Source organism: Somniosus microcephalus, chromosome 4, assembly GCF_052327205.1.
Source record: "Somniosus microcephalus isolate GS21.2 chromosome 4, FLI_Smic_1.0, whole genome shotgun sequence".
NCBI classification, from domain to species: domain Eukaryota; kingdom Metazoa; phylum Chordata; class Chondrichthyes; order Squaliformes; family Somniosidae; genus Somniosus; species Somniosus microcephalus.
This window is the reverse complement of record NC_140990.1, coordinates 63,879,192-63,891,300: the sequence shown is the minus strand read 5'-3', so window position 1 is coordinate 63,891,300 and position 12,109 is coordinate 63,879,192. Positions and strand designations below refer to the sequence as shown.

The following is a 12,109-nucleotide window of genomic DNA, read 5'->3' as shown; positions in this document are numbered from 1 at the left end:
CATCCCATCACTATAACTGGACTTGTCTCCATTCCCGTGCCGAGGGGATTGCTGTACCAGACGGGAGGGGCAACATTTGGGGACTCTCAATTCTCCACCAATTCCCATTCCCCTTCTTTCTGGTGGATAATGGAGGTGCCACTGTGTGTAATGTGCAAGTCAGTAAGAATTGTCAGCGAGGATTAATCAGCACTTTCTAATTGGAGATGTTAATCCGTGGAATCTTTCAGACAGTGAATTGTAGATTTTGTACAAAAGATTAATATACGATTGAAGTAAAAGTTCATAATTTTATTTTAAAATAATTCAGGGACTCTCATCAGAAATTAAGGGGAAAGATCAGAAAGATCAATTCTTAAACGAACATTGCAGACCCGCCAACTCAATCAGCTATATATCCAGAATATTAAACTCCAGCCCAATTACAGGAGTTATTAACATCAGCAGAAACAAACCCCAACTGTCACAATGAACATGGTTCAGTCCTGGATGTGATTAACAGCAGCAATAACAGCAGAATCCAACTCCTGCAGTCACTTGTGAACTCGCTGGTGTCTCAGCAGGTTGGATGACTGAGTGAATCCCTTCCCACACACAGGGCAGGTGAATGGCCTCTCCCCAGTGTGAACTCGCTGGTGTGACAGCAGGTGGGATGACTGAGAGAATCCCTTCCCACACACAGGGCAGGTGAACGGCCTCTCCCCAGTGTGAATGCGCTGGTGTATCAGCAGGTGGGATGACCGAATGAATCCTTTCCCACACACGGAGCAGGTGAACGGCCTCTCCCCAGTGTGAATGCGCTGGTGTCTCAGAAGGTCAGAGGAATTAGTGAATCCCTTCTCACACATGGAGCAGGTGAACGCCCTCGCCCCAGTGTGAACTCGCTGGTGTCTCAGCAGGGTGGATGACTGAGTGAATCCCTTCTCACACACAGGGCAAGTGAACGGCCTCTCCCCAGTGTGAATGCACTGGTGTCTCAGCAGGGCGGATGAATTAGTGAATCTGTTCTTACACACGGAGCAGGTGAATGGCCTCTCCCCAGTGTGAATGTGCTGGTGTGTCAGCAGGTTGGATGAATTAGTGAATCTCTTCTCACACACAGGGCGGGTGAACGGCCTCTCCCCAGTGTGATTTTGCTGGTGTGCAATGAGGTGAGATGACTGCCTGAACCTCTTCCCACAGTGAGAGCAACTGAACGGTCTCTCCTCTGTGTGAACTCGCTGGTGTGTCAGAAGGTGGGATGGCTGACTGAATCCCTTCCAACACACGGAGCAGGTGAACGGCCTCTCCCCGGTGTGACTGCGTCGATGGGTTTCCAGCCAGGACGGGGTGCTGAATCCCTTCCCACAGTCCCCACATTCCCAAGGTTTCTCCATGGTGCAGGTGTCCTTGTGTCTCTCCAGGTTGGACGATCAGTTGAAGCCTCATCCACACACAGAACACGTGGACGGTTTCTCCCCGCTGTGAACGGTGCGATGTTTTTTCAGGCTGTGTAACTGGTTAAAGCTTTTTCCAGTCAGTGCACTGGAACACTCTCACTCGGTGTGTGTGTCTCAGTGCTTTTCCAGTCACACTTATCTTTGAAATCTTTTCCCACAGACAGACAGACAGAAAATATTTCTCCATCCACATTCAAAGGCTGCTGATATTCCCTGTAAAAGTAGTTTACAAAAGTCATCACTGTAAGTTCAGGATTAAAATGCAGAACAGATAATTCCAGTTTCTATGGAACATTCTTTCCTCTCTTATTACATAGAATTACACAGATTGTACAGCACAGAAACAGGCCATTCAGCCCAACTGGTCCATGCGGTGTTTATGCTCCACACGAGCCTCCTCCCATCTCTCTTCATCTCACCCTATCAGCATCTCCTTCTATTCCTTTCTCCCATGTGTTTATCCAGCTTCCCCTTAAATACATCCCTGCTCTTCTTCTCAACTATCAAACAAAGTATGTGTGTCGATTATTGTCTGACTGCGCTACTGTAAAGTGCCTTGAGATGTTTTAAAAGCTCTATATAAATGTAAATTGTTGTTGGTGTATAGAGTTCTCTGTTGAAATTTAGTGAAATGATCAATAACCAAGGAAGATCATTTCTTTGTTTGGTTCTGTTAGTTTTCATAGAATCATTGAAACGTACAGCATGAAGGAGGCCATTTGGCCCATCGGGCCTGTGCTGGCTCTTAGAATGAGCACTCGTGCTTAGTCCCACATCCCTGCTTGTTGTCCGTAACCCTGTAAGATCCTCATCCTCAAGTACCCGCCCAGCTCCCTTTTAAACTCATTGATGGAATCAGCTCATGACCTTTTCAGGTAGAGCGTTCCCGATCCCGACAACTCTCTGAGTTTTATTCAATTGTTACCATAGTTGCCTTCTGTGAAGGTTTAATAATAAATGCATTTTGCTGTGAAAGCAATTAAAACATTCCTAGTATATAAATAGACAGATGCATCAAAATATTAAAATTGTGGGAGGAGGGCAGTGCTCGCCAGGGCCCAATAAACAATGGCATTCTTGTTTCCCAACCCAATGCTCAGAAGATGAAGTCCCAGAGCTGCCTCTGGCTCGGTTCCACCTGCCCTATTCTGACAAGGTGAGGTGTTGGTCAGTGCCCTGTGATTGCCCTGTGGGCAGAAAATGGCAAACCTAGAAATATGACCAAAATAACACATTTTAACCCCAAAGCTGTAAATCCCCATCCCACACACTCTCCCTCCTCCCTGTGCTGAAATCCAAACCCATTGCACCATCTCCAACATTTCTTTCCTCCACTCCCAGTTTTCCCTCTCCTTCTGCTCTGGTTGAGTTCAGTTCTCCACCCGCTGTGTGCAGAGTGAGAATAAAATCAATGAGTCAATGATTGTCTCTCCTGCTCACTGGGACCCTGAAGCCCCGCCCACTCACTGTTCCTGGTCAAGATGGCCGTGCATGCGCCATGACCCTGCCCTGCCCAAGATGGCGGCCAGTGACCCCGCTGACCCGGGCGGCCGGGCCTGTCACCGCGGGGCAAACACGGGGCCTGTGGGCTTTTATTCGGGGCCTGAGGCCTACACCGGGTGTTTATGAAGCTTCCCAGCCCAGCCGCGGGTCCAATTCCTCCCCGAGCCCACAATCTCCTACCGCCTCCTGGAACCGTGTCTTCCTCATCAGCCCAAAGCCTCCACTGGCACTGCACATGCCCAGAGCACCGCCCAGTCTTGCGCCTGTGCACTGAGCTCCTGTGGTCATTGATGGGGCACATTCTGCCGCGCGGGGGATTCTGGGTAAACGCCTTTGACTGCCCCAATTGTAAATATTTGTTTACCATAAACTGCACTCAGAAATTGGGGGTATATTGTCGCAATTTCAAGATGACGCCAAATTGGGTGATATATAGCTAATAATTTTGACTGCGCAGAAATGCAGGAATACATAAACAGGCTTTCAGACTGTGCAGATAAATGGGAAATGAAATTCAATATAGTGAAATGTGAGGTGGTTCATTTTGGTGGGAGGAATAAGGAGGCCACCTATTCCTAAGAAGGTAAGAAAGTAAATGGAGTAAAGTAGCAAAGAAATCTGGAAACACATAAATTGCTAAAAGTAGTAACGCAAGTTGATAAGGCCATAAAGCGTGGAAAGAAAACACTGGGGTTCATTTCTAGAGGAATATAATACAAATGCAGCGTCATAATGTTACATTTATATAGAACCTTGGTTAGACCACACTTGAAGTACTGTGGGCCGTTCTGGTCTCCATATAACTGGATATTGAAGCACTGAAGAAAGTGCAGAATAGATTTACAAAGGTGTCACCAGAGAGGATGCAACTAGCAAACAAGATTGAGCAAGCTGGGGCTCTTTACTCTGGTAAAGAGAAGACTAAGAGGAGACCTGTTAGAGGTCTTTAAAATTATGTCAGGGTTCGAAACCGTGGAGAAGGAGAAACTTTCCATTTATCGGTGAGTCTGATAGTAGCTGCATTGTGGTCGTTGTCGGTATTTGAAGAAAACCCTTTAAAACGTGAAGTGTTTGGCAAAAGTAAAAATGAAAGGTCTATCACCAGTGTGAACCAGCTGGTCTATCAATGTGCAAACATTGGTGCATGACTGAGTGAATCGCTTCCCACACACTGTCTCTTTAAAAATCGACCTCACTCCCACAGGCACTCTACCATTACCAAAAAACACACAACATAGAGAAGGGTTAATTCTCCGCCCCACTATAACGGTGAACTCTCCGTCCTCTGCCTCCTACATTGTTCCAATGAAGCTCAACGTAAGCTCGAGGAACAACACCTCATCTTTCTATTAGGAACTCTACAGCCTTCCAGACTCAACATTGAGTTCAACAATTTCAGATCATAACCTCTGCCCCCATTTTTTCGGATGGCAGTTGTTGTGGATGATTCTGATATTCCCATTTACACCTCCTCTAGACCCATCTTTTGTTTCTTTACTTGTCCCATTACCATCTCCATTTGGCGTCCACTGTAGTGTCCGAGGATCAATAATACTCAAACTGCAGGAGAACAATAAAACAGATATTTACTGAACAGAGAGTAATTCAAGACTGAAATACAGAAGCCTGCTATGGCTTTATATACAGGGGTGGTCACTGCCAGTACTGCAGTATAGAATCAGTTCTTCTCTTAAAGGTACATACACAACAATTCCTCCCCTTTTAGATAAACAGTACATAACATTCATTTAACAACTAAATAATAACTAATTACAATTACAATTTTCTCTGTACAATATACATCAACTGAAATAATCATTTATAAGTTCAGTCTTTGAGGAGGCTTCCTGATCCTGACTGGATAGCGCCTTTCTCGAGTATCCTGTTCTTGCGGCAGAGTTGATTCTGGCTCATTGTCATTGGTTGGTTCGTCAGCTTCCAATACCACTGCTTCTGAGGTAGACGCAATCTGTACTTTGGGTTGATTACCAGGTGCACCTGCTCGTGGTATGGGTTTGGCTTGTTCCTGTGACTCTAGAATCTGGTCAGCATGGCATCGCACGATGCTCTCTCCAACGTCCACTGTGTACATTAGTGGTCCCTGCTGTGTGCATATCGTTCCTGGCTGCCATTTTTCTGTTCGGTAGTCGCGGGCCAAGACTGGTTGCCCTATCTTGAAGCTCCTGGTTGGCTTCTCATTTATGTGCTGGAATTGCTTATTCTCAACATCTCGTCTTATGTTTGGTTTGAGCAAATCCAGGCGACATCTTAGCCTTCGGTTGAAGAACATTATGGCTGGAGCTTGGTTGGTGACTGCATGTGTCGCATTCCGGTAAGCAAACAAGAAATTATCCACCTTGTGTTGTAGTTGTATGTCGTCATTATGCATTTCCTTTATGGCCTTTTTAAAGGTCTGAACAAAGCTCTCAGCCAATCCATTTGTGGCTGGATGATATGGGGCAGATGTGTAATGCTTCACCCCATTATTCCTCAGAAACCTCCGGAAATCCTCTGACACAAACTGTGGCCCATTGTTGGAGCAAATCTGTTCTGGCAAGCCATTCCTGGTGAAGATGGTCCGTAGGACTGCAATAGTTTTCTCCGTGGTGGTGGAGGACATTTTGATGACCTCTGGCCATTTCGAATGGGCGTCCACAGCGATTAGGAATATTGAGTCCATAAATAGACCAGCAAAATCAATGTGTACCCGTTGCCATGGAGATGAGGGCCACTCCCATGGATGTAGCGGGGCCTGTGGTGGAGCGTTTTGGACCTTCTGGCATCCTGTGCATCTCTTGGTCATATCCTCGATTTCTTTATCGATTCCCGGCCACCACACAAATGCCCTGGCTAGGCTCTTCATTTTTACCCCTCCCAGATGACCCTCATGAAGCTCATTGAGCACTCTATCTCTCAACTTGGGTGGAATTACCACTCGGGATCCACACATCAAGGTCCCCCGGCACACTGACAGCTGTTCTCTCCTTGGCGAGAATGCTGGCAACAGTGAGTCGCCATGTGCTGGCCATCCCTTCACCGTCAAATCATAGACCCGAGAGAGTGTCGGGTCATTTCGGGTTTCCTTCTCTATACTTGAGTTTGTAACAGGTAGACATTCGACTATGGTTGCATGGAATATCTCAACAGGGTCCACTGCAGGTGCTTCCTCTACCATAGGTAACGGTAGGCGCGACAGCCCATCAGCATTTTCATGCTGTTTCATACCCTTGTACTCTATGTCGTACTGATGTGCCCCTAGAAAAAGTGACCATCTTTGCAGCCGTTGCGCCGTCATCACCGGAACACCCTTCTTTGGGTTGAAAATGGAGACCAGGGGCTGATGATCAGTCAGTAGGGTGAATTTCTGCCCGTGCAGATAGTGATTGAACTTCTTCACCCCCCACACCAGGCTGAGGGCCTCCCTGTCAATCTGGGCGTAGTTACGCTCGGCTGAGGTTAACGAGGGCGACGCAAAGGCTATTGGCCTCTCTGAACCATCAGGGAATTTGTGCGACAGCACCGCTCCGATGCTGTAGGGAGACGCATCACATGCTAACTGAATCAGTAGTGTTGGATTGTAGTGGGCCAATACTTCTTTTGAAGTGATTAGGCATTTACATTTCTGAAAGGCACGTTTACACTCATCACTCCATTTCCATGTTACTCCAGTTTGCAGTAGGGCGTTCAGTGGGTGCAGAATTGTAGATAAATTCAGCAAGAACTTATGGTAGTAGTTCACCAACCCGAGGAACGACCTCAGTTGCGACACATTTTCCGGTGCTGGAGCCTCGACTACAGCCTCAATCTTGTCCGGCGACTTATGCAACCCTTCCTCATCAATCATGTGGCCACAATACGAGATTTGTCTCCTGAAGAACTCGCATTTGGGGCGGTTGGCTCGTAGCCCATATTCCTGTAATCTCGTGAGCACCTGCTCCAGGTTGGCAAGGTGTTCACTGTCATTTTCGCCCGTAACCAGGATGTCGTCCAAATAACACTGGGTCCCCGGGATCCCTTGCAGGACTTGTTCCATTGCCCTCTGCCAAATAGCCGGGGCTGATGCTACCCCGAATACCAGTCGATTGTACTGGTAAAGGCCTTTGTGAGTGTTTATCGTGAGGTATTTCCTAGACGCTTCTTCCACCTCCATTTGTAGATACGCTTGGGCCAGATCAATCTTTGTAAAGCGTTTCCCTCCAGATAGTGAGGCGAAAATATCTTCTATCCATGGAAGTGGATATTGTACTGTGTGCAGGACTGGGTTCACAGTTACCTTGAAGTCCCCACAGATGCGAACCTTCTTTGGTTCCCCAGGCGTGCTGCTCAATGATTTCTTCATTACAGGAACGATGGGTGTGGCCCACTCGCTCCAGTCCACCTTGGACAGCACACCCGAACACTCCAGACTCTCCAGCTCTGCTTCAATGGCTGGGCGGATCGCGTAAGGTACTGGTCTGGCCTTAACAAATTTTGGGTTTGCGTTATCTTCGATTTTTATCGTTGCCATTACTCCTTTTAGAGTCCCAAGTCCTTGTTGGAACACCTCTTTCGCGTCAGTTAGAATTTTTGACAGTCATCCAGGTGTGACGTCGTCATCCTTTTTATCAGTCACAGTTAGCGCCTGAATGGAATGCCAATCCAATTGTATTTTTTGGATCCATTCACGTCCCAATAATGGTGGTCCTCCATCTGGTAGTATATATAGATACAGTTTCTGTGTTTCCTTGCCGTTGTATTCAACTGGCACCCTTATTTTTCCTCTGGGGTAGACTTTTTGCCCCGTGTATGTCTTCAATACAATGGACGTGTCCTTCAAGGGTATGTGTGAGAATAGCCGCTCATAGTCTCGTCGATTCATGACAGTTAGGGCTGATCCTGTGTCCAATTCCATCTTTACTGGGGACCCTGCTATCATGAGGGTGACCCAAATGTTTCGGTGATCCTCCTTTGCGATCACGTTGTGTAACTTTAGACAACTTAGTCTCCTGCTCCCGGAGTCCTTATCACCCTCCTGATCTTCCGAACTACTGTCTGTCAATTTCTTTACTTTCTTGTACTTTTCCTTAGTAGTTCTTGTAGTGTTGGTTTTCTTTCCCGACCTGCAGACTCTTGCTATGTGTCCCATTTTCCCACATTGCCTGCATACTTTGTCCTTAACCCAGCAGTCCTTCTGATCATGGGTTGTTCTGCCGCAGCGATAGCACTTTTCTGCTCCATACGCCATTTTGTTAGTGCTGTATTCCTGTGGTTTCTGTTGTATTTCCGCAGCTCCCCGTACTGCTGCTTCGTAGGATACTGCCACGCTGAAAGCCTGTTCTAGCGTCAGGTCCTTTTCCGAAAGTAGTCATTTCTGGGTTCCTTCACTCTGGAGCCCGCAGACAAACTTATCCCACAAGGTGTCTGCCAGTCCTGCTCCGAACTGGCAGTGCTTCGATAACTTGCGTAGTTCCGTAAGATAGTCACAGAAATCACAGAAATCACAGAAATGCCACAGTGCAGATAGAGGCCATTTCGGCCCATCGAGCCTGCATCGACACATATCCCACCCAATCCCCGTAACCCCTACACCAACACATATCCCACCCTATCCCTGTAACCCCACATAGTTAATCCCCCAAACACTAAGGGTCAATTTATCATAGCCAATCAACCTAACCCGCACATCTTTGGACTGTGGGAGGAAACCGGAGCACCCGGAGAAAACCCACGCAAACACGGGGAGAATGTGCAAACTCCACACAGACAGTCGCCCGAGGCCGGATTCGAACCCGGGTCTCTGGCGCTGTGAGACAACAGTGCTAACCACTATGCCACCGTGCTGCATTGTTCTCATCTTTGTGCTGGTTTATTTTATGGAACTTGAATCTTTCTGCTATCAGCAGCGGTGTAGGGTTTAGGTGTTCCTGTAAGATATGAACAATCTCTTCAAAACTTTTCTCCATTGGTTTAGCTGGGGTAATTAAATTCCGCAATAGGCCGTACGTTCTCGTGCCCATCAAATTTAATAATACCGACGCCTTCTTTCCATTGGCCACCTCATTGGCATTGCAGTACACTTCAATTATTTCCACATACGTGGTCCAGTCTTCTACCTCGTTGTTGAAAGCAGTGATACTGCCACTCTTCGGCATCTTGGGTGATTTAAAATGGCACCTCCCACGCTTTTTCTTCTTCCCCAATGTAATAAAATGGCGCCTCCCGCGCTTTCCTTTCTTCCCCGATGGAATAAAATGGCACCTCCCGTGTTTTTCCTTCTTCCCCTTGCTGCCACACTGCTCCTAGCATTCTACAGGGTAATGGCGGCAACCTGCGGCTTCGGCGCGTCTCACTTTTCCTTCCCCGCGTTCTATCCTCTCCACGCTGCCCTGTTCTTGAGCACCGACCGTGCCCTGTGCACTCCACCCTCTCTCTCTCTCTTCCTCCCGACGACGCTGCACAGCCCCTTTGCAGAGCCGCTCGATCCAGCCCGAGCCCGCCGCAGTCCGGAAGGGTCAGCGCACTACCTGCTACCAGCACGACTTGCTGGAACACCTCGACTGGGGAGCCAGGCCCAACTCTCCACAGCCTCCCCTGCAACTCTCCGATGGATCCCTGGGCGGTTGCCCGCGGTCGACGCCCGCCGTTCTGACTTCGACCTCCAAGAAGCTTCTCTTCAGGGAAAAGATCCCCGTGAGGTGATGCAGTACTGCAGGTGAGTTCAAACCTGCCCGTCGCCAGTGTAATGTCCGAGGATCAATAATACTCAGACTGCAGGAGAACAATAAAACAGGTATTTACTGAATAGAGAGTAATTCAAGACTGAAATACAGAAGCCTGCTATGGCTTTATATACAGGGGTGGTCACTGCCGGTACTGCAGTATAGAATCAGTTCTTCTCTTAAAGGTACATACACAACATCCACCAACATCCCTTTTGTCATTTACTCTCTCCCGTCTTCCATCCTATCTCAGACTTTCCATTTTGTTCTTTCCTCCGCTTTCCCTGCCTCTGTAATTTCATAAAACCTGTTACATCTCTAACTTTTTCCAGTTCTGACGAATGTTCATTGACATGAAACGTTAATAGAATCATAGAAATTTACGGCACAGAAGGAGGCCATTTGGCCCATCTTGTCTGTGCCGGCTGAAAAAGAGCTACCCAGCCTAATCCCACTTTCCAGCTCTTGGTCCGTAGCCTTGTAGGTTACAGCATTGCAAGTGCATATCGAAATACTTTTTAAATGTGATGAGGGTTTCTGCCTCGACCACCCTTTCAGGCAGTGAATTCCAGACCCCCATCACCCTTGAAAGGGGCAAGAAGATGTCCGGGGGTTGGTGTGGAGTACTGGTGCATGATGGGGATTTGGCTCTATACAAAATGGTCAGGAAAGGCAGTGCATAGCATTACCTCACATAATCACGTGACTGGGCCGGCTGCAAGGTACAATCAAAAACATAGAAATGCAAATGGTGCAAGACAAAGGGGATGCTCTAGAAACCAGATGGCCGAACAATATCCCAAGGACAGTAAGTAGATCAGGAAGCAGACACGATGTCAACAATTCTTGGGATTAGGATAAAGGGCCAGTGAACAAATGCTAATAAGAATGAAATGAAATTATAACACAGAACATTCTAGAAGGTAGACGTGAACAATGTATAGCACATCAGACTGTCTGTTTAAATATCTACCAACTGCTGTAACAATTTGAAGAAGCTTGACTAAAATGGCCAGGCTGTCTTCCCACCGGTGCGAATAAAGGCTGTTTGGACTCTCGATCTCCGACTTGTGTCGAGTGATTTCAAATTCCTCCACAACAATTGGTGTAGTCGGCAGGCTCTGGCAGCGGATGGCAGACACCGGCAGACAGAAGCATGTCAACCGCGTGAGTATGTTTAAAATGGCCAGGCATAGTTAGGACAAAGTAGAAGTCTGCTCCGTGTCAGCTGCCCGAGAGATCCGAATCTGCAGGTCTGAACGAGGCTCCACGCAGCCTGCGGATCACAACCCCAGGAGAAACGACTCGACTCTTACTAATACTGTGTTATCTAGGTTGAATCGGTAACGTTGTGAAACAGTGTGAAAGTCGGTATAAGTTGCAAGTATCCGTCTCACTCGGGAGCCTTGGGAAAAAAAAGGGAAGATCTCTGACAACACAGAGTAACGTTGCGAAAGCTGGTATAAGTTACAAGTATCCGTCTCACTCGGGAGAGTCTTGGAAAAAATAGGGGAAGATACCCCTGACAACAAATAACCATAGGGGATAGAGAGATGGATTGGGGACCAAAGGGTCCCTGACTGAATATGTGGCCAAAATGAATAAGCCCGAATGCGAGCAAGTAATTGGGATCCCAACGCTGTCCCCGCCAAACAAAAAGAATGGTGGGAAGGCGAAAAGAAAAACAAAGAAGAGAAAGCAGTGATAATAATAACCCGATCGTATTGTGAATTAAATAAGAGAACTAATGAATTCATAATAGCCCAGAAAAAGGAAAAATAATAAGGATGTCGAAGGATTAGTAGGAGCAAAAATGCCAGAAGATAAATGGGGATAACACAGAACAAAGGAGAATGGGCTAGTGAATATGGGGAAGGAAATTCCAGAGCTTCCAAGCACATTCAGGAATAGTGGCAGGCCTTACCCGAGACAATATAGCCTTTCTCAAAATGTTTAAAGAAGGGTTTGCCCTGCGGTGGACAGGATCCTATGAAGTGATAATGACCAGTGATATGTGTGTATATGTGGATATGAATGGTAAAGGACGGTGGAAACACTGGTCCCAGCTTAAAAAATAAAGGGCATAAGAAACTGCTTTAATAGACGGCCACTAACTCCTGGTGACGACCAAGACCACATTTTGTTCCCACAGGTAAACCACCACAATGGAGTTACGACTGATATTTGCCATAGCTTTAACTTTAACCGGCAACACAGAGGGAGGCATGGACATGCGCTGGCGTAACAACAGGATGCTCGTACACCAAACACCAATGTGCATTCCCTGCTCAGAGGGGAAACCAGTCTGCCTCGAGGGCTGGAACGAGACTGAATGCCAGTGGTTGGCTTGCTGGAAGAGGGGTGATACCACAATGGTGCTGGCTCCACCCGGAAAACCTGAAAACGAGCAGACACCCTGCAGGGGTGGAGCAGGAGCCAATCCCTGGTGGAAGGCCTGCAATCCAAACA

The 12,109-nt window shown here is 47.4% G+C and overlaps 1 pseudogene; it reads right to left on the bottom strand.

Annotated features, from left to right (window-relative positions):
* Nucleotides 1-281: 281 nt before the first annotated feature.
* The window catches only part of LOC147119064 (uncharacterized), a 72,347-nt pseudogene continuing 60,519 nt past the window's right edge, over nucleotides 282-12,109 (bottom strand).